The following is a 23,014-nucleotide window of genomic DNA, read 5'->3' as shown; positions in this document are numbered from 1 at the left end:
CCTGTGTCCCGGTGCTTTGTTGATTGCTAATCGAACATTCCTTTTGTCCTGGTCGCTTTCTCTTTGAGTTTCGTCATTTATTTTTTTCTTTTTAGTTCTTTTAGTTTTTACCTTTTTTAGTTTTTTTTAGTTTTTTAGATGAAAATTTTTTAGTTTTTTCCTTTTTTTCTTTTTAGTTTTTTATTGGTTTTTACCTTTATTTTAGCTTATTTTTCAGTTTTTTCCTTTTTTTTATTTTTTTTTATTTTTTATTTTTTTTAGTTTTTTACCTTTTTTTAGTTTTTTTAGTTTTTTTAGTTTTTTAGCTTTTTTACTTTTTTTATTAGTTTTTAGTTTTTTTTGTAGTTTTTGCCTTTTTTTAGTTTTTTCAGTTTTTTTTTTAGTTTTTATTGGTTTTTTACCTTTATTTTAGCTTATTTTTCAGTTTTTTCCTTTTTTTTTTAGTTTTTAGTTTTTTTCGTTTTTTACCTTTTTTTTAGTTTTTTTAGTTTTTTTAGTTTTTTACCTTTTTTATTTTTTTTATTAGTTTTTAGTTTTTTTTGTAGTTTTTGCCTTTTTTTAGTTTTTTTTAGTTTTTTAGCTTTTTTATTAGTTTTTAGTTTTTTTTGTAGTTTTTGCCTTTTTTTAGTTTTTTAGTTTTTTAGCTTTTTTATTTTTTTTATTAGTTTTTAGTTTTTTTTTGTAGTTTTTGCCTTTTTTAGTTTTTTCAGTTTTGACGTCACCTGATCCAGTTTTTTCAGGTGACGTCACCTGATCCATCCACAGACAGACAGACAACTTATTTTTATATATATAGAAGATATATATATATATATATATATATATATATATATAATATATATATATATATATATATATATATATATATATATATATATAAATATATATATATATATATATATCTTCTATATATATAAAAATAAGTTGTCTGTCTGTCTGTGGATGGATCAGGTGACGTCACCTGAAAAAACTGGATCAGGTGACGTCAAAACTGAAAAAACTAAAAAAAGGCAAAAACTACAAAAAAAACTAAAAACTAATAAAAAAAATAAAAAAGCTAAAAAACTAAAAAAACTAAAAAAAGGCAAAAACTACAAAAAAAAACTAAAAACTAATAAAAAAGCTAAAAAACTAAAAAAACTAAAAAAAGGCAAAAACTACAAAAAAAACTAAAAACTAATAAAAAAAATAAAAAAGCTAAAAAACTAAAAAAACTAAAAAAACTAAAAAAGGTAAAAAACTAAAAAAACTAAAAACTAAAAAAAACTAAAAAAAAAGGAAAAAACTGAAAAATAAGCTAAATAAAGGTAAAAACCAATAAAAAACTAAAAAAAACTGAAAAAACTAAAAAAAGGCAAAAACTACAAAAAAAAACTAAAAACTAATAAAAAAAGTAAAAAAGCTAAAAAACTAAAAAAACTAAAAAAACTAAAAAAAGGTAAAAAACTAAAAAAATAAAAAATAAAAAAACTAAAAAAAGGAAAAAACTGAAAAATAAGCTAAAATAAAGGTAAAAACCAATAAAAAACTAAAAAGAAAAAAAATGAAAAAACTAAAAAAAATTTTCATCTAAAAAACCAAAAAAAACTAAAAAAGGTAAAAACTAAAAGAACTAAAAAAGAAAAAAATAAATGACGACACTCAAAGAGAAAGCGACCAGGACAAAAGGAATGTTCGATTAGCAATCAACAAAGCACCGGGACACAGGGAGTATAAATGACGACCAGGACATAAGTAAAAAAAACTATCTATATATATAAAAATAAGTTGTCTGTGGATCTGTGGATCGTGGATCAGGTGACCTCACCTGAAAAAACTGGATCAGGTGACGTCAAAACTGAAAAAACTAAAAAAAGGCAAAAACTACAAAAAAAACTAAAAACTAATAAAAAAAATAAAAAAGCTAAAAAACTAAAAAAACTAAAAAAAGGCAAAACTACAAAAAAAACTAAAAACTAATAAAAAAGCTAAAAAACTAAAAAAACTAAAAAAAAGGCAAAAACTACAAAAAAAACTAAAAAACTAATAAAAAAAAATAAAAAAAGCTAAAAAACTAAAAAAACTAAAAAAAACTAAAAAAAGGTAAAAAACTAAAAAAACTAAAAACTAAAAAAAAACTAAAAAAAAGGAAAAAACTGAAAAATAAGCTAAAATAAAGGTAAAAACCAATAAAAAACTAAAAAAAAACTGAAAAAACTAAAAAAAGGCAAAAACTACAAAAAAACTAAAAACTAATAAAAAAAGTAAAAAAGCTAAAAAACTAAAAAAACTAAAAAAAGGTAAAAAACTAAAAAAAATAAAAAATAAAAAAAAAAACTAAAAAAAAGGAAAAAACTGAAAAATAAGCTAACATAAAGGTAAAAAACCAATAAAAAACTAAAAAGAAAAAAAGGAAAAAACTAAAAAAAAATTTCATCTAAAAAACTAAATAAAACAAAAAAAGGTAAAAACTAAAAGAACTAAAAAAGAAAAAAATAAATGACGACACTCAAAGAGAAAGCGACCAGGACAAAAGGAATGTTCGATTAGCAATCAACAAAGCACCGGGACACAGGGAGTATAAATGACGACCAGGACATAAGTAAAAAAAAAATTAACAAAACTAAAAAGAAGGTAAAAACTACAAAAAAAACTAAAAAGAAAAAAAAACTAAAAACTAATAAAAAAACTAAAAAATCTAAAAATCTAAATAAACTAAAAAAGAAAAAAAGGAAAAAAATAAAGGAGAAAAACAAAACTAAAAAAACGAATGTATATACAGACCGGTACACCGGGATACAAATGACGACCGGGACACAGGGAATATAAATGACGACCGGGACACAGGGACACAACTACAACGGGGACACCGGGGGAAACAGGGGGATATAAATGACGACCGGGACAAAAAAACTAAAAAGAAAAAAAACTAAAAACTAATAAAAAAACTAAAAAATCTAAAAATCTAAATAAGCTAAAAAAGAAAAAAAAGGAAAAAAATAAAGGAGAAAAACAAAACTAAAAAACGAATGTATATACAGACCGGGGACACCGGGATACAAATGACGACCGGGACACAGGGAATATAAATGACGACTGGGACACAGGGACACAACTACAACGGGGACACCGGGGGGAAACAGGGGGATGTAAATGACGACCGGGACACCGGGACAGGGAATGGTCGATTAGCAATCACCATCAACAAAGCTCAAGGGCAATCATTAGAATCATGAGGTATAGATCTGAATACAGATTGTTTTCCCATGGACCATTATATGTTGCATGTTCAAGAGTCGGTAAACCTGACAATCTATTTATATGCAAAGACAATGGGACAGCAAAGAATGTTGTATATTCGCAAGTTTTACGTAGTTAAAACCATATATATATATATATATATATATATATATATATATATATATATATATATATATATATATATATATATATATATATATATATATATATATATATATATATATATATATATATATATATATATATATATATATATTATATATATATATATATATATATATATATATATATATATATATATATATATATATATATATATCTATCTATCTATATTCACAGGTGAGACATAGGGACACAACTACAATGGCGCGTAACTATTATGGCGCGTAACGACTTACGCGCGCAGGGGGGCTTGGGGGGGGGGGGGGCGCGAAGCGCCCCCACCAACTAGGTGTTGGGGTGGCGCGAAGCGCCACCCCAACAGCTAGTATATATATATATATATATATATATATATATATATATATATTTATATATATATATATATATATATATATATATATATATATATATATATATATATATTCACAGGTGGGACATAGGGACACAACTACAATGGCGCGTAACTAATATGGCGCGTAACGACTTACGCGCGCGGGGGGGCTTGGGGGCGCGAAGCGCCCCCACCAATAAGGTGTTGGGGTGGCGCGAAACGCCACCCCAACAGCTAGTATATATATATATATATATATATATATATATATATATATATATATATATATATATATATATATATATATATATATATATATATATATATATATATATATATATATATATTCACAGGTGGGACATAGGGACACAACTACAATAGCGCGTAACTATATGGCGCGTAACGACTTACGCACGCGGGGGGGGGGGCTTGGGGGGGGGGCGCGAAGCGCCCCCACCAACTAGGTGTTGGGGTGGCGCGAAGCGCCACCCCAACTGCTAGTATATATATATATATATATATATATATATATATATATATATATATATATAAATAAGTTGTCTGTCTGTCTGTGTGTCTGTCTGTCTGTGGATCAGGTGACGTCAGGTTTATATATATATATATATATATATATATATATATATATATATATATATATATATATATATATATATATATATATATATATATATATATATATATATATATATATATATATATATATATATATATATATATATATATATATATATATATATATATACATATATATATATATATATATATACATATATATATATATATATATATATATATATATATATATATATATATATATATATATATATATAGGACATAGGGACACAACTACAATAGCGCGTAACTAATATGGCGCGTAACGACTTACGCGCGCGGGGGGGCTTGGGGGGGGCGCGAAGTGCCCCCACCAACTAGGTGTTGGGGTGGCGCGAAGCGCCACCCCAACTGCTAGTATATATATATATATATATATATATATATATATATATATATATATATATATATATATATATATATATATATATATAAATAAGTTGTCTGTCTGTCTGTGTGTCTGTCTGTCTGTGGATCAGGTGACGTCAGGTTTCTGTGTCGTCTGGCGTCATGAAGTTAGTTGTCGTCATTTTTGCTATGACGGTGACGTCATTAAAGATATTTAAGACATATATGTTCACGTAGAAATCTATTAATGTTTAAGTTTAAAATGACTGATGAACTTACAATGGCAAAAGCCGATGAAGATGCTCAAAGAGTCTGTGCCAAAAAACTTGGTGCTGATAGAGAAAGTCAGAAAAGAAAGCGTGCCGAGGAATCAAAAGAACAGCAAGGAAACAGGCTTGAGGCTAAAGAACGCAAAACCGCGCAGTTAGATGAAGATCCACCTTGACAGCGAGAGTCCAAACATATCAAAACTGAAAATGATAGCGATGATGATTGGGTTTAGGATTTTGACTTGGATAAGGTCATCATTTCCTACCAGATTTTAGTTAAAAAAACAAAGGTTCGGCGATATGTATTTCATAGTGAAGCTGAAAAATAAAGAAGAAAAAGAAAACTGAAAAAAGAAAAAATGTAAAAAACTAAAAAATACTAAAAAGAAAAAACACTCAAAGAGAAATTACAGACCGGGACACAAATGACGACCGGGACAGAGGGAATATAAATAACGACCGGGACACTCAAAGAGAAATTACAGACTGGGATACCGGGACACAAATTACGACCGGGACACAGGGAATATAAATGACGACCAGGACACAGGTATTTAAGAATATCGTTCAAATACAAATTTTTAATTGTAAGAAGACCGTTGAAAGAGAAATTTCTAATTGTAAAATGACTGAAGAACCTACAATGGCAACACCCGAGGAAGCTGCTCAAAACGAATGTATTCAAGCCGAAGTAGCTGAGTTGGTAAAGCGTTATGTTTCAGGTTCTAGGTCCGAGAGGCTCCAGGTTTGAACCTTGGCTTTAGCATTAATACAAAAGAAGAAAAAAACTAAAAAAGGTAAAAACTACAAAAAAACTAAAAAGAAAATATATATATATATTTATATATATATCTTCTTCTATATATATAAAAATAAGTTGTTTGTCTGTGGATCTGTCAGGTGACGTCATGTTTCTGTGTCGACTGACGTCATGTTTTCGACTGACGAAATTACAGACCGGGACATTGGGACACAAATGACGACCGGGACACCGGCACATAGGGAATATAAATGACGACCGGGACACAAGGAATGTTCGATTAGCAATCACCATCAACAAAACACCGGGACACATATGACGACCGGGACACAGGGAGTATAAATGACGACCAGGACATAGGTAAAAAAAATTAAAAACTAAAAAAAAGGTAAAAAACTACAAAAAAAAACTAAAAAGAAAAAAAAACTAAAAACTAATAAAAAACTAAAAAAGCTAAAAGCTAAAAAAAAACTAAAAAAGAAAAAAATAATGAAAAAGGAAAAAAAAAATGAAAAATAAAGGAGAAAAACAAAACTAAAAAAAGAAAAAAAAAACTAAAAAATGGTAAAAAACTAAAACCTAAAAAAGACCTATTCAAAAACGAATGTATATACAGACCAGGACACAAATGACGACTGGGACACCGGGACATGACGACCGGGACACAGGGACACAACTACAACAGGGACGCCGGGGGGCTCAGGGGGATATATAAATGACGATGGCGACACAGGGAATCGTCGATTAGCAATCACCATCAACAAAGCTCAAGGGCAATCATTAGAATCATGAGTATAGATCTGAATACGGATTGTTTTCCCATGGACCATTATATGTTGCATGTTCAAGAGTCGTTAAACCTGACATTCTATTTATAGGCACAGACAATGGGACAGCAAAGAATGTTGTATATTCGCAAGTTTTACGTAGTTAAAAACATATATATATATATATATATATATATATATATATATATTCACAGGTGGGACATAGGGACACAACTACAATGGCGCGTAACTAATATGGCGCGTAACGACTTACGCAAGCGGGGGGGGCTTGGGGGGGGCGCGAAGCGCCCCCACCAACTAGGTGTTGGGGTGGCGCAAAGCGCCACCCCAACAGCTAGTATATATATAAAAATAAGTTGTCTGTCTGTGTGTCTTTCTGTCAGGTGACGTCATGTTTCTGTGTCGGTTGACGTCGTGAAGTTAGTTGTCGTCATTTTTGCTATGACGGTGACGTCATTAAAGATATTTAAGACATATATGATCACGTAGAAGTCTATTAATGTTTAAGTTTAAAATGACTGATGAACTTACAATGGCAAAAGCCGATGAAGATGCTCAAAGAGTCTATGCCAAAAAACTTGCTACTGATAGAGAAAGTCAGAAAAGAAAGCGTGCCGAGGAATCAAAAGAACAGCAAGGAAACAGGCTTGACGCTGATAGAGAAAGAAAGAACAGAAAGCGTGCTGAGGAATCAAAAGAACAGCAAGGAAACAGGCTTGAGGCTGATAGAGAAAGAAGGAACAGAAAGCGTGCCGAGGAACTACCAGAGCAACGCGAAAGCAGACTTGCTGCTAAAAGAGAAAGTGAAAAAAGAAGGCGTGCCGAGGAATCACAAGAACAGCAAGAAATCAGGCTTGTTGCTGATAGAGAAAGTAAGAAAAAAAAACGTGCGAGGAATCAGAGCAACCTGAAAGTTATCGCCTGGCATTCAGGTACAGCCCAGTCGATGATTATAGCTTAAAAATAGAAAAAATGAAGTATTTATAACTTACGAGTGGGTGATCGGATCTTCTTGAATTTTGATATTTAGAAGGACCCGTGACTCAGAGCTCTAATTTGAAATCCTGACCGGCATTAAGCCTCTGATTTCACTTTTAAATCAATCTATTGATTCTTAGAATTTTGTTAAAGCTCATGCCATACGAATTCTTGGCTCTTGGCTCGTCCGGCCTCGTTACAAGTGCTATATTAGCTCCTGACTCTAGTTATTAAGGGACATGATTGTTTCCTACTCGGTTGCTAGTTAGCGCTGCAACTCGGATTGCTATCTACCGCTGCAACCTGGATTGCTAGCTACTGTGTCAGCCTGGATTTTTCTAATAATCGTCTTTTAATACAATCATTTTAAGTACAACATAAGCTATTTTAAAATCGTATCCTTGAAAGCATTCGTAATGCACTGGATAGTGTGTTGGAATGTTAATCTGAAGGTCGTGGGTTCCATCCCGCCATAAGCAACTTTTCTCATCCTTTATGTAAAAAGATGTCTCATGAAACTAATCAGTCCCCATTTATAATGAACTATATCGATCCTTTATGTAATAAAAATCAAATAGTAACCATTCATAATAAAGTTTATCTATCTTTAATGTAGTGTATTAAAAATATCAGTTAGTATAGGCTAAAGTTTGCTCTTTATTATAACTTAGAGATGAGACTCTCGGCTCTCTTTGATTTTCAAACAGCTTTGATTCAAACAGCTCTCTTTGATTTTCCAATGCCTCTCGATGCAGGATATCGTAATTCAAGCAAATTTTCGTGTTTGTAAGTCAACATTAATTCTTTGTCGTTCAAGTTTAAGCGTCTCTCATTTCCTATATAGGAGTTTTGAACAAAACGGTTATAGTAGTGTACTTTGTGTTAGATCTGAAACTATTTTAAGGAGTTATGGGTTATTATATTTCTTAGCATGGGACGAGATCTTCTGTTACTAGGTTGCTAGCTCCCGTTTCCATCCGGATTTCCAAAGAAAACTACAAACGAGAAGAAGCATATAGCTTTTTCTTACTTGGAATAGTAAGTGACTAACCTCAAAGTCAGGCAGGTAACTTGCATTCAAAAGATGTTTTAGTTATTTTTACTTTTAGTTACTATTTGCTATGGTTTGTTCTTTACTAGGTTTTAGCTATATCCGATGAAAATAGCTTAGGTCCCATTCGTAATAAACTGTATTGATCCTTATTGTAAAACTGCAAAAATTCAAAACACGATTTCAATTTCTGGTTACTTTTAGCTCCAGTTCACCCTTTACTAGGTTGCAGCTGCAGCTGCAACCATGAAAAGAACCTTTTTGATAGATGCAATAAATTAACTTCTAGTTACTGTATTCCATTGTCTGTTCTTTACTATGTTTCGTCTATTTCTACAGCTGTGATGCTGGTGGAACTCACATAATCACCATTTATAATGAACAGTATCGATCCCTTATCCTCTTACTAGGTTTAGCGGGAACCACGATACGTCAGTTACTATGGTCAATAATCCGTTCTTTAATGCAGGTTTCTAATCACATCTATCGTGTTTTTTTTTTATCAACCGACCCTTTAGACATTATAAATGAACTTAAATTGGAACTTTTGGTTCTGAGTCTTGTCTTAGGTGTTATGGGTTGTTTTATTTTTTACTATAGGAAAGGACCGTCTCTTACAAGGTTGCTAGCTGCCACTGCAGTCCAGATTCATCAATCCCTTAAGTTCCTCTTTATACCTTTCAGTTAGTACAGCCTAGATTTTGTTCTGTATTATAAAATTGCACCATGCCCAAGAAATTTTTAACCGATGATGATGCTGACTCTAAGGCTAAAGCTACTACTATAACTGAATATTTCAATTACTATGAACTAAGATTCGCAATTTATTATAATTTTCAAGTCAACAGATTTCCGTTGTTGTTCAAGCCAAGAGACTATAAGTTTCCTATATAGTGGTTTCGGACAAGGTGGCTCTAATGGTTTATTTTGTTTTTAGATCTGATTCCAGTTTTAAGTGTTATGATCTATTTCATTTTTACTATGAGGCGTGATTGTCTCTTACTAAGTTGCTAGCTACCGCTGCAACCCGGATACCAAGAAAAGTTAATCAATCATAATACTACTGCTAAAGGTAAGGCTACAACTATCAATCGATATATCAGTTACTATGAGCTAGCGTTCGTTCTTTATTATAAAGTATGACATAAACTATTTTAATAATAGGTTGTTTAAAGCATCCGTGGTGCTGTGGATTTAAAAAAAATCCTATATGGTCTAGTGGTTATGATAGCTGGCTCTCACCCAGTTGGCCCAGGTTTGACTTTCGGTATGGGAAATTTTCACCTATGATAATTTCTTAAGGAAAAGTTATAACTTCACCGATACTATATGTAAGAACTTCAACTATCTCTTCGACCATGATACAGATGAAACTTACATAATCCGTATATACAGTGAACTTAATAGTTCTTTAACATATCCTCTCTTAGTAGGTTGCTAGCTAGCGCTGCAACCCGGCAAAGTTACAACTTCACCGATCCTATATGTAAAAACTTCAGCTATTTCTACGATCAAGATACAGATGGAACTTGCATAATCCACATTTATAGTGGACTTAATAGTTCAGGGCTGCCACAAAGTCTTTGGAAGTCCCTAAATCTTGCTTTGGTCCCTATTGGTTCCAAAATCAGTGCTCAGGTCCCTTAAGGTTTTTTCCTGATCAACATTCTTCCATATGAGTTGAATATCTTATCTCTAAGTAATGGAAGCCAGTACGCAAGGTATGGTATTTCGGTATTGGTTTCATGTAAGTATTTCCAACATGTATTCTCGTAACCATAATCTTGTTTCACGGCTACAGCGTTACTGTCTGAATGAAAGAGACTATAAGTAGCGAAAAGGATTGACACCCTTTGCCTCCGGAGTCATCTTAGGATTTCTTTTATTCTATCTTTCGGGAGATTTAATTATTTTGTCAGTGTTATGGTAGATGCATGGTCCTAGCTAGCCTTGAATTCTAAGGGGTTGATTATTTTGTCAGTATTATGCTAGATATGTTTTTTTTATCTTAGCTTTCAGGAGAGTTAATTATTTTGTCAGATACGTGGGCCAGCCTCGGATTTTAGAAAGTTGAGGGGTAATTACCTCTTGACATAATTGCTCTTAACATCTCTTCTTTTTTCCGGCTTGACTATAATTGCTTATAACTGAATTTAAATGGGAGAGTGAAAATTTTTAAATGATTGGCTTGAGGAGAAAGACGAAACAGGGCACCAGAATAAAGAGTGGTGCAGAGCAGTCCCAGGAGATGTGCACTTGTTCTACTGTATCATTTGCAGTTCATCACTTGCTTGTCAAAAAGGTTGTTACTCTCTGCAGCAGCATTCTCGGCCTGGAGAAAATAAAAAAAACTTCCAGACCAAGCTGAAACCCAATCAATTTCCCTTGACTTCAGCCGTCAGCTGCGCCCTGGAAGGTATTCAAACTGGAAATTACACTTTCTCAGTAAATGAGCAAACAGTGATAGCTGAAATTATATGGACTCTAAAGATGATTTAATCCGACTACTCCAGTAATTCGGCAGACAGAATAGCAGAAGTCTTCAAGAAAATGTTCAAGGACCCTGTTCTTAATAATTTCTCCACGGACGAACCAATTTTACGTACCTGTTGAACAAAGCGCTTGGACCACATTTTCAGAAGATTACATCGGAGGAAATTGGTAATAGTTATTATGTGAAAGAATTTGATGAAATTACCGACAGCGAAAGCAAAACGAAGTTGCATATTAGAATCCGTTTCTGGTCTAAAAAGATGAATCTTTTTAGAGAGGCATCTGAAGACTTGTTTCTTTGGTCATGCCACTGCAGAGGACCTAAAATCAGAAATTGTGAACGAAATTGATGGTAATAGTTTTTCCCTTTTTAAGCAGCTTATTTTGAATAGTGATGGCCCAAATGTGAATAAAAAACTGTCCAGACTGATGGACAGTGAAAATTATAAGGTAACAAATGGTCACAAACTTTTAGACATTGGCCCATGAGAATCCACATTGTACACAACGCCTTTCGCAAAAGCCTAGAAGAGGTTGGGGAGACTTGCTCGGATCTAATTGTGAAGGTGTATTACCTTTTTCGTGGTGGCATGCGCGGATGGAAGACTTCAAAAAACCAGCAGAACACTGGCGTTCCCAGGTCGAACTTTGTCAAACATGTACCAACCCATGGCTATCGATTGGTTTTGTTGCTGCTAGGATTATTGTGCAGTGGCCAGCTTTTGTCGAGTGTCTTCATTCCGAAGAAAACTTTACTTTCGTCTTCATTCCGAAGAAAAATGCTAGTTTGATGAGGTTGAACGCATATAAAAGGATTGCAAAACTGCTGAAGCAGTCCACTTTGAAAGCAGAGTTTCAGTTCATTGTTGACAGTTCTAGTTTTTTCTCTCTGTTTACTTTGAATTTCCTGCGTGAAGATACGTCGGTTCATGAAATTTTTACTGAACTGGAGCTTCTTGTTCGGACGCTTGCTGGTCATATATTAGAAGTCGAAGCAGCTCAGAAACTGTAAGAAGACGTGAGTCCAAAACTGTGGGAATATGACAAAAATATGCTTTCTCTATTGACAGTTGCTGCCTCTCTAAGTGACGAAGTTCAGACTTGTCTCAGAGCTACTGACGAGCCTTCAAAACGTGTGTTTTTGCTTAGTTTACAAAAGCACTACGTGTCGGCTGCAAAGTACACTTTAAAGCAAGCTTTGAACGGAAAATCTTTGTTGTTCCTGAAAAGCTAGTTTTTCTTGCATCCAAGCCAGTTTTTGGAATCAAATTCTATTCAGAATTTGTTGCATGTCGCCTGAAAACTACCCATCCCAGTAAAAACTGATTAGCTGCTAGTCGAGTTTAGGCTAGTTTAGATCACTGAGTTCCCGTGTGTGATGGGAAGTATCCAAACCTTGCTATCATGGTGAAGAATATGTTGATTATTTATCATGGCTCGGCCAGTGTTGAGCGCCATTTTTCCCTGTCTGGGAGGATCCTCAGTGAGCAGAGAGCATCCATGAATGAGCGCACTTTGAATTTCAAGATTTTTGCTGCTGACCGGTTGTGTCGAGTTGGTGCGAGTGCTCAGAAAGCTTGTGTTACTGAAGATTTGATAAATCTTGCCAAGTCAGCGTGGAAGACCTGTCAAAACTATCTGGACCAAGAGAAAGAGCTGAGAAAAATGGTGAAGAAGAACGGCACAAGTTTGCAAAAGGAGAACAGCAAAAACAGCCACCAATCGCTGAAATGTCGTCGAACAAAGAAATAATAAGAACTCTTGAGTAGACTTTGAAAGAGAAAAAGGAAGCATTCAAGACTGAGGAACAATCAACTTATCAGATGCTCCTGAGAAGAAGAAGAAGAAGAGGTTTCGTTAAGAAAAATGAGCACAGGAAGTTATATTGGTAGATTTAAGTCGAGTTCTGATTCTTGCGATTGAAAATTTGAAAATACAAAACTTTTAACTTAATTTTGGAAATAATCACGCATGGAAGGATTTCATTGTCCTAAGTTAAATTAGCCTTATAGGTACAAAAAAGAATAGAGGCTAGAATATTACTAATTTGAGTTATTTATTTCAAAGCAAACTTGTTTCTGAATAAATACCATAACTAGGCTTTCTGTTTTTCGGCTTTATATACTGGTAGACGATTTGATTTTCCCTTATTCTACGCCTATCTATTTTAGTTCTACCCTATTATAAATGAATATAAGAGTATCTATAAACAAATGAAATGAGATCATTTCTGTACAATTCTGAAAAATGCTTATGTTAACTTTGCCTCTCACTAAGACTACTTGTCTTGGCTTTTTGCTCCTATTATCCCAGGCTCCTAACTTTTTCATAGCAGTCCACCAAGTTGATTTTAATTCAAAATATTATATTTGGAATTATATTATAATTAAACTAATGTTACACCTACTCCAAACACTACCGAAAGATCTTAAATGTGTTTCATTTGACCACATAAAACAATCTTTTATCAAATCCCTACAGTTCATAAATGAAACTCCCCAGCATCCCTAAGCGACTACTCACTGACTACAACTACGCCCGCGAGACTCTTTCAAGAATAGTGTCATCTATCTCATCTTTGATCATCTCTATATGAGTAAGCCAATTATGATTTTTTTCTATTCCGGTTATGTACTCAGTAAATTTTTTGTTGAAAGGTTTTAGTATTTAGATTAGGCTAACAATGCGCTCTTATGAAATTCTACTGTCTTTTGGTTGTACCCATTGGCTGTGTGATGTCCAGGGATGGATGTGGAATCTATGCCAAATTTGAAATTTTGTTACTAGGTAGCCTAGACACAGGCTACTCTAGAGACAAATGCGCATATATTCCTTTATACTTTTACCACAGCCTCTTGCCTATCAATATCACCTATGTATATAGCAGAGAATTAGTTGATTTTTGTAAGATATCACTACTCCAGGTAGAATAGGGTAGATGTAGTAAGATGGAAATAACCTAATTAGAAAATGGAATAGACAAAAATGACTCATGAGAATATCTAGGCTACTATTAAACATTAGGTCTACTAATAGTTATGCTAATTAGAGTAAACAGTATATACTTGGTTAAGTACTTAAAAAGAAGGAAACATGTTAAAAAAAATAAATGTTAAAAAAATAGGCAGAATAATTGTAGCTTACACATTTTGTATGCAGCCTTGCTATGTTTTACCCTCTTCCCCATTAATGTGCAAATATATAGCCCAAATTATATCTTTCCAATGCATTCTGCCACCCATTCACTTTTTTTACTTATTAGGCCTACTTGTAAAGTATAGTGGGGCTACATAAAAAATATGTTTACAATTATTCTGCATATTATGGAGTAAGAATCGTTTCATCAACATGTTTCCTTCCCTATAGGTACTTAAATTGGCATATGTTGAGTTAACCCCAAGAGTAGGCTTAGTACCCTGGTCAATGTTGGTATTACCTGAACAATTGTTTTGGGTCATCAAACTATTGTTAATAGATGCATTTTGACTTTTTTAACATCTTTTCTCTCTTGCAAAACTACTGTGAACTCACCATTATGGAGTTATTATATATTTGCACATTAGGGGGGAGGGAGGCATAGCATTTATTAAATACAGCAATGGTTAGTTTATGTACTTAATATATGCTATGCTTTACCCCCAACCCACACCCATAATGTGCAAATATATATCCCAAATTTGTTTCTAAACTATTACAGATTTGCAATTTCAAATATCCAATCAATGAAAACAGAAATGATTGCAATTCTATATGTGTAAATACAAGAATATTTTGGTTGGAATAACTCCATAATGGTGAGTTTGCGGTAGTTTTACAAGAGAGAAAAGATGTTCAAAAAGTCAAAATGCATACAATAGTTTCATGACCCAAAACAATCATTCAGGTAATATCAACATTGACCAATACCTTTAGTACTAAGGCTTATATCATTCATAACATTAGAGTAGATTGCCCATTATGGACAAAATAAGCAGTAAAGTCCTAGTTTAGTTATTGTTCACTATCTGGGAAAGAGGGTACATTTGGAAAATGAAATTTCAGGGATTGGTTTACAGATTAAAGTAGCCTATGTCCTGGGAAGGTATTTTCCAATACTTACCTCAAGACCTTCTCCCTCTAGAGGATAGTGATCTTGAAAGTCTATAACATTTTTGCTGTATGACATTGAAACCTTACAAAACAGATCCTCTACTTTAACAAAGTGCAAGAAAACTGTTTTCAGCTTCACAACTTTGCTCAATCCCAATTTATGAGGCTTTGAATAACTGCAAATACATTTCCTAAATTTAGGAGAAAAAACCATTGATATGGCTTAAAATTCTACTCTAGTAACTACATATTCAGTAACTACTACATATTCTAGTAACTACTACATTCTGAATTACATATTCAGAACTAAAACCAGAGAAAAAGAAAATGAAAATTAAGGTAAAATGTTGTTATGTCAAAATTTCAAGGATCTGTTGAGTAGGCAAATTTCTTAAACCTAGAAATCAGAAGAGGGTTAACATGGATGCTTAGTAATACCATTCCAAGAAAATATTTGGCCCTGTATTCATACTGAAAGTTTTATTTCCCTAACCTAACCCCCTTCCTATATAGCAAATAGTAGCTAAACTAGAATTTTACCATAATGGGCTATGTATAGTTTTGGCATCACTATGCCATTAAAGCAGTCTGTAAATTTAGAGACCTTGCTATAACTTGGCTACAAATTTAGTGAACCTACTGTTTGAGGGAACTCTAAAGCTTACAACACAATTTACCTAGGATGAAAGTGAATGTTTCATTCAATTCTTTTTTCAAGGTTTTATAATTCTTTTATAATTCAATAATTGCTTCTGAGGCTAATTGCACCTTGAGTCCTTAAAGAGGTCCCAAAGGTTTCTTATTTTTGTAGCCACACAAAAAAGTTATCAACACTAGTAAAGGAATTGGAAAGTTGTTAAAACATACCATTAGCGATAAATAAATTGTTCAGAAGTAATATACTTTGAAGATATATTTATCATAATACAAAATCAATAGCCTTGACAACTGTATTGTTGTCCTAATGTTTGAATTAAGTGTTTTTTTTGTTTTTTTTGTTGTTTTTTTTTGCTGTCATCTAACAAAAGCACTGAATTTTTGTGAATTGAAACTATGCTGCTGACTCACAAATGTGCTGGATTTTATAACTCTAAAATATTTCATATAAACAGAAGAACATTTACAAAACAACAGCATGGTTAGTTGCCATTTATGAGTCAAAATTTGTTGAACATAAATCATTTCTCTTTGTGATGGTTGTATAGTTAAGTGTCTGGAAGTAGCATCAACATTTTTAGAAGATAGTGATGCTAGAATTGATTTTTACAAGCATGTTTGTTCTTTCAGTTCATGTTCATTTTTGGCATGTTACAATACTTAAAACAGAAAAGGGTACTTATTTGTTTAGCAACCCCACTCAAGTTCTTCATCCATTGATGCACTGTAGAATGAGTTTTTTTGGCATAGCATGAGACAAGACAAGTGACAGAATAGATGGGAAATACATAATTTGGGCTATATATTTACACATTAGGGGGGGGGGGTACAGTATTTATACAGTGTGAAGTTGTAAAATAATTCTTACTTCATATTATGCAGAATGAACACACCTAACACATTTGCAGGCAGAACCTCTATACTTTACCCCCCTCTCTCCTAGTTTGCAAAGACATAACCCAAATTTGTTTCTAAGTCTTATATTCATCATATGATAGTGTATTTAATTTGAGTAACCTAACTTCACTTCTTTAGTGGGGTTGCTGTAACAGACAAGTACCCAGAAAAGTAAGTGGTGGCAGTATATAAAAACCAAATAAGCCTGGTAGGCTATGTTGAGCTTATAAACAAATAACAGCCTAAGTGTTGAACTAATATTTAACCTGGAAATTGAGATTTTTGTTGTATCCTTTGTAAACCTTTCTGTTGATGACTGGGTTTACATTGATATCATCTAATATTGTCATGTATGTACTGGTAAGCATGTTGCCAAATTTTTCAAAGCTAAGGATTCACATGGCAGGAGACAGAAGAAAAGGGTCTTTACTATAAACTATTTATGTATTCTACAAAATCTATATCCATGGTTTGAAAACAAACACAAGAGAAGAACTTTACAGAAGTACTGCACAAGAGGAACTACTTGTAATGCTTTAGAAATCTATATATAATGATTTTCAAGGTTCTTAGAAACATGTTCTACTATGTTCAAATTGGCCAAGGTCTACTTTCTGGTATTATAAACCTAGTTTTTCTTATTCCCATTTCCAAAGGAAAGAGCATCATAAATTTTACAAACCTGTGTCCCATTTAGGCTTCTTGAATACAATGTAGATTCCAAAGTCCCAGACCATCAATTCGGTTTTCAGCCTAGTCTTGGTAGTGGTCACGCTCTTTCTGCTCTTGTTTTGGCTTTGATAGATGCTGAGAAAAGTGGTGAGAGCATAGCTCTCGCTGCACATGATGTCAGAAGGGCCTTTGATTCACTAATTCATGAGCAGATTATTTTAGATATGGGCCTAGTAGGTGTTGATCCAAGTATGTTAAACCCTTTATATGATATGTATAAAAATTTAAAAGCTAGGCTTAAGCTACCAATAACACCAAACCTGACAAATAATCCGGTACTCCCCATTGAAAAAGGTGTAAGGCAGGGTGCATTGACATCACCTACCGCATTTAATAACAGCATTGTTAAACCACAATCTAAGTCAAATCTGACATACATTCTGAGAGGAATTGATCTATTGTTAATAAGCTATGCAGACGATGTACTTAATTTGAGCCGCCTCCTTCACGGTTTAGAGGAGAATTTTATCCAGCTTCAAGTAGAATATGGAAAAATAGGCCTTCAGTTTAACGAAAAAAAATCTGATGTGTTGTTATTTAATGCTAAGCAAGGGTCTGCTGTTGATGTTAGGCTGGGTGGTGCTACTGTTTGGCTTGCCGAACACATAGTTTATTTGGGATCCCTATTGGTCGGTCTATGCTTGAAACACGTCATCTTTTGCAGAGTCATCTGCAGAAGCGGATCTCTTTAGCATATAGCCGTGTTGTAGTTTATAAGCGTCAGTTTGATCGGCGGATTTTGGCCCATCTATATAATGCAATGGCACTACCTCATTATCTGTATCTAAGTCCCTTTTGGAGGATTTTCCAAAAGGAAGATAAGAAAAAATTGCGGTCTACATATTATAAATATGCAAAGTATCTCTTACGGCTTCCACCATGGACAAGTAACCATATTGTGACAAGTCGGTATGGGATCATCAACCCTAATGAAGCAATATTAGCCCAGATCGCCAGATATAACTAATTCAAATTCAAATTCATTTTATTTAAAAAACATTCGACGGACAGAGCCGATTATTAGTTTTTATTGTCATACACACACAAAAATTCGTCGACAAGTCAAAATTAACATTCACAAAATTAATAATATATACAATTAACAATAATAATTGTCACATACACACGAAAATAAGTCAACAAATATACACAAAATTATAATAATACAATTAACAACAATAATCTAATATTGTTACTCATCCTTGGGCAATTATTTTGAGGCAATAGGTTTTTTTATTTTTTGTAGTTAGATACTCATGTGTTCTTTATTTTTCTTGTGTGTTGTGTATTCTTTTGTAGTGAGTTTTTTTTTTTTTTTTTTTTTTTTTTTTTTTTTTTTTTTTTTTTTTTTTTTTTTTTTTTTTGATGGGAATTAAATATGCATGTATGTATGTATGTATTCCTGTACAGTGATATTTAAAGTTGTATGTATGCAAAAGCGGTTCAGTGCTTCATCAAATGTTCTTTATAAATTATTCCATTGTTGTGATGTTTTTTTTTTTTTTCTCATATTCCTTTTTTTGTCGTTTTGTCTGTATACTCCGTCTCTGTTTACTTTGTATTGTATGACGGGTTAGAAATAAAATAAATAATAAATAAAATAAATAATAAAGATAAAGTTGACCCATGTTGGATTAAAATTATGTTTCCTGTTCCAAGACTTGCATCCAAAAGCTTGCACCTTTCATCTTCATCTCATCAGTCTTTGTCAGTTTCAAGGAGCTCCATGAATTCCTCATCAAGACATTTAGACCCTCTAACAACTATTTATCAAGCTGTTTGACCCTGACGGTTTTCTTTTTTTGTTATGAAGTGGTCAAGGGGTAAAAAACTTCCCAAAACCCACTTACTTCCTTTCTGGAATGACACCATAAATTGACTAACTTGTCAAAGATTCTTCTTGTGATGTTTGAAAATTAAATGGAACCACAATGGTGTAGCCCCAAGGATTATTGAGAAATCTCAAAAATAAAACTACATGGGGTTGTTTTTATCCTGCCCAACCAATTTAAGGGTTCCCTAAATAAACTGAAACTCTTATCACTAACATATAGTAATTCAGGAGGTACAGTTAAGTCCTGAAGATTGTTATCTTTTATTGTTACCTTTTGCAATCTAATTCACAGCAATGGTAATTGTTACTCCAATTACATAACAAGCAGGTATACAATACATGCACGGTATTGCGTCAGACCCAGGGGCACCTGATAACGTCTTAAGGGGCTAGTAGCTTTAATAGTTTACCCCCTATCTGGGTTGTTAAAGTGCCTATGGGGGTACTACTATAAATGCAAACAGTAAAAAAAAATTAAATTGTTTAATTATTAAAACTAGATAAAAAAGTAACATTAATATAATTTACACTAAAATAAAACTTTTTAGATTAATAGATAAAAATAATTAAGTTATTGAGATTATAAAATTAAATTATAATTAGATTGTAATTGTAATCACATTATTTAATTCTTGAAAATATACAATAAAGTAATATTAATATAATGGATAATGAAAGAAAACATTGAAATTAATAAATAAAAATAAATAACTTATTAACATTATAAAAATAAACTATAATTGAGTAGAAATTATATTATTTAATTATTAAAAATAAATACTAAGGTAATATTAATGTAATTTACATTAAAAGAAAGCAAAATACCATATTGATAAGATTAATCCTGACATCATCATTACCAAAAAATTGACCATAGGTTTACTTTATATGACTTTGCAACCTTGACATGGTGAATTCGCTGATGTTTTGTTGAATTTGCAATTATTTAAAATTAAAATAGAAAATAAGGGCCTCTCCAAGTGTGATTGATTATATTTTGGTGGGTGATCCTCTTTGGTGTCTATGTGCGGATTTTGAGGTGATGGCAGTTGTAGGTTTGGATCACTTGCCTGTTAAGGCTGCTTTTGAGTGGGTTAGTTCTAAGAAACTAGCAGCTAATAGTGATAGGAAGAAAATACGCAGGCAAACTGAGGATCTTGTGATTAGAAAGACACTAAAAGTAACAGGAGAGAAAGAGAAAAATTTTCAGAGTATGATGACAAGTGAAGAAGTTCAGCCAGAATTACAGAAATGTTTGGTTTTACGAGGTGATGGAAAAATAGAGCAGTCATTAGCATTAGTTAATGATGTTGTATATAAGGTAGGTTCAAAGTTAGACCGCAGACTTAAGAATGGATATTTTGATGATGATTGTGAAAGAAATCGCCAGGAAGTTTTAGGGGTACTACAGAAAGTGAGGGATACCATAGGCAGTAGGGAAAATATTAGATTTTATATGGATTACAAGTTGATTTGGAATAAGTATAAGAAAATGTTGAAGATTAAGAAAAAACGAAATATAGGACAGAAGAGCAACTGAAAAAGATCATAGAGAAAAGGAAATTAGGACCTTTTGGTGTATAGTTAAAAACTCTATAGGAGAAATAGAGTTTTGTGATGGTATGCCAGCAGTATTTTCTTGGCTTGCATATTTAGAGGAGAGAGAAAATGATGTGATTGGGGACCAAGGATTGAATGTAGATCTGATATCTGCAGTACATGATGTAGTTGATAGGCCAATGAAAGAATGTGATTACGATTTGGTTGCTCCCATCCAGGTAAGTGAAGTTGTTGAAAGGAATGAGCGGTGGGTCTGCTCCAGTTATAGATGAAATACCAACCGTACTTTGGAAGTGGGGACGGGTATGGCTACTGCCTGTTATAGCAGGAATGTTTTCTGGTATATTGAATAGTGCAGAATGACCCTTGTCTTGGGCTACGTCTATTCTAGTGCTGTTATTTAAAAGGGGGATTGATTAGACCATGGGAAATATAGAGGCATAAGCCTAAGTAATGTGCTTAGTCAGGTTTTTGTGAAGATATTATGTGGTAGGGTAGATCATTTTATAGACCAAAATAGAATTTTGTCAGATTTGCAGACAGGGTTCAGAAAAGGCTATAGCCCTATAGATTAGATTTTTGCTTTATTTGGGAAGATTAGGAAACAAGTTAGGAGAAAAGAGGGCAGGTTATATATTGGTTATAATAAAAGAACCTTGAATCTATGTGTAATATAGTTAAGATTGTTGTATGGGTAGGCAAGAATTTTTCTAGGGTTATTAGGAGTAGACTTGGTGTTAAGCAGGGATGTACAATTTCCTCAATGGTGTTTTCATTGTATATTAATGATTTTGAAAATTATTTGATAGGCAAAGGCGTTGATAGGCAGAGGTGTAATAATTAAGCTTTCAAGTGCAAGTGTTATGACATTACTTTTTATGGATGATACAGCATTAGTAGCAGAAAGTAAAGAACATTTACAACAACTGCTAGATGTAGTCTCTTCTTATTTTAGGAATAATAAACTAGTATTAAATGTAAAGAAGTCGGTGGTAATGGTTTTTAGGAAAAGTGGAGAATGGATAGATTTGCAGTGTTAGTTTACATACGAAAGTAGGACATTAGACCATGTATATGAATTTCAGTACTTAGGTTGTAGGCTTTTGTCAGATGGGAAATGGATGAAACATCTCAAGATGGTAGAAAGTAAGGAAAATAGACTACTAGGAATGTTAAGTAAAGGTAGTATTAAGGAAATTAGGGATGTAGGATCGCTAAAGTATATTTTTATGCTAGGGTTAGATTGGCTTTACATTACGGGGTAGAGCTTTGGGGGTTTAATAAGGGGTTAAATTTAGAAAGAATGCAGTTGAGGTTTTTTAAGCGTATGTTAGACCTTGATAGTAAGTTTAATGGGTTAGTGCTTAGACGGGATATAGGGATAAAGTGTATGAGACAGAGTAGGCTAACTAGTATGGCTAAATATTGGAAAAGGGTGTCATCAATAGAAGATAATAGGCAAGTTGAACAAGCATTTTTGATGATGCTTCAAGATATGAGGAAGGATTGGTGACCAAATCAGGTTAAGAATATATTAGACCATGCAGGGCTAGGTAATTGCTGGAATGAGGGAAAGGGGATGGAAGAGATGGTAGGGACTGTATCAAGGTTAGTTGCTACTAGGCTAGAATCTCAAGAAGCTCAGGTTTGGCATGCTGAGAAGGCCACCTTGCCGTCCCTTGGGATATATGTAGAGGTCAAGGAGCATTGGGGTGAAGAAATATACCTAAAAATGGATTCGCTCCAGAAGATTTGAAATGAGTAATGTATGTAAGGGGGAATTTTGTGCCTTTTGGAGAACGTAGGAAATATTTAGGGAGAAATAGACTGAGGAATGTTCCTTACAGTTGACGTATGTGTGGAGAGATGGATGAGTCTTTGCATCATTTTTTAGGGGATTGTAGGGAGTTGCACTTGGAAATATTTGGTATTGAGGTCGGAGGGAGGGATTGGATTTTGGAAATTTTGAGAAGTAGGTGTTACTTAAATATAAATAATATTGGAAAGTTCGCCCAGGTAGGTATGAGGTATCATGATGATTTTCTTAAATCATTAGTTTTAGTGTCTTTTCAGTCTATGTTTTGTTGCTGTATTTTTCGCTTGTTTGTGTATTTCACCATGGCCCAATTTACATATTGTAAAACTTATGTCGAATTTTTTAACAGGGTAGGTTGAGGACAGAAACAATGAGT

At 33.1% G+C, this 23,014-nt stretch overlaps 1 protein-coding gene and 2 long non-coding RNA genes across 3 annotated transcripts in view; all 3 read left to right on the top strand.

Moving 5' to 3' along the window:
- The window catches only part of LOC136039533 (WD repeat domain phosphoinositide-interacting protein 3-like), a 475,762-nt gene that overhangs the window by 390,777 nt on the left and 61,971 nt on the right, over window positions 1-23,014 (top strand). The window lies entirely within an intron of this gene.
- Window positions 892-3,005, top strand: LOC136039528 (uncharacterized). The gene is made up of 2 exons (XR_010620473.1): window positions 892-1,438; window positions 2,280-3,005. It is a non-coding gene; the product is annotated as an uncharacterized LOC136039528 (long non-coding RNA).
- Window positions 5,249-6,045, top strand: LOC136039051 (uncharacterized). The gene is made up of 2 exons (XR_010620364.1): window positions 5,249-5,344; window positions 5,458-6,045. It is a non-coding gene; the product is annotated as an uncharacterized LOC136039051 (long non-coding RNA).

The sequence above is a fragment of the Artemia franciscana genome, chromosome 19 (assembly GCF_032884065.1).
Source record: "Artemia franciscana chromosome 19, ASM3288406v1, whole genome shotgun sequence".
NCBI lineage: Eukaryota > Metazoa > Arthropoda > Branchiopoda > Anostraca > Artemiidae > Artemia > Artemia franciscana.
The sequence above is the reverse complement of the archived record's forward strand: the minus strand, read 5'-3'. Positions and strand labels throughout refer to the sequence as shown.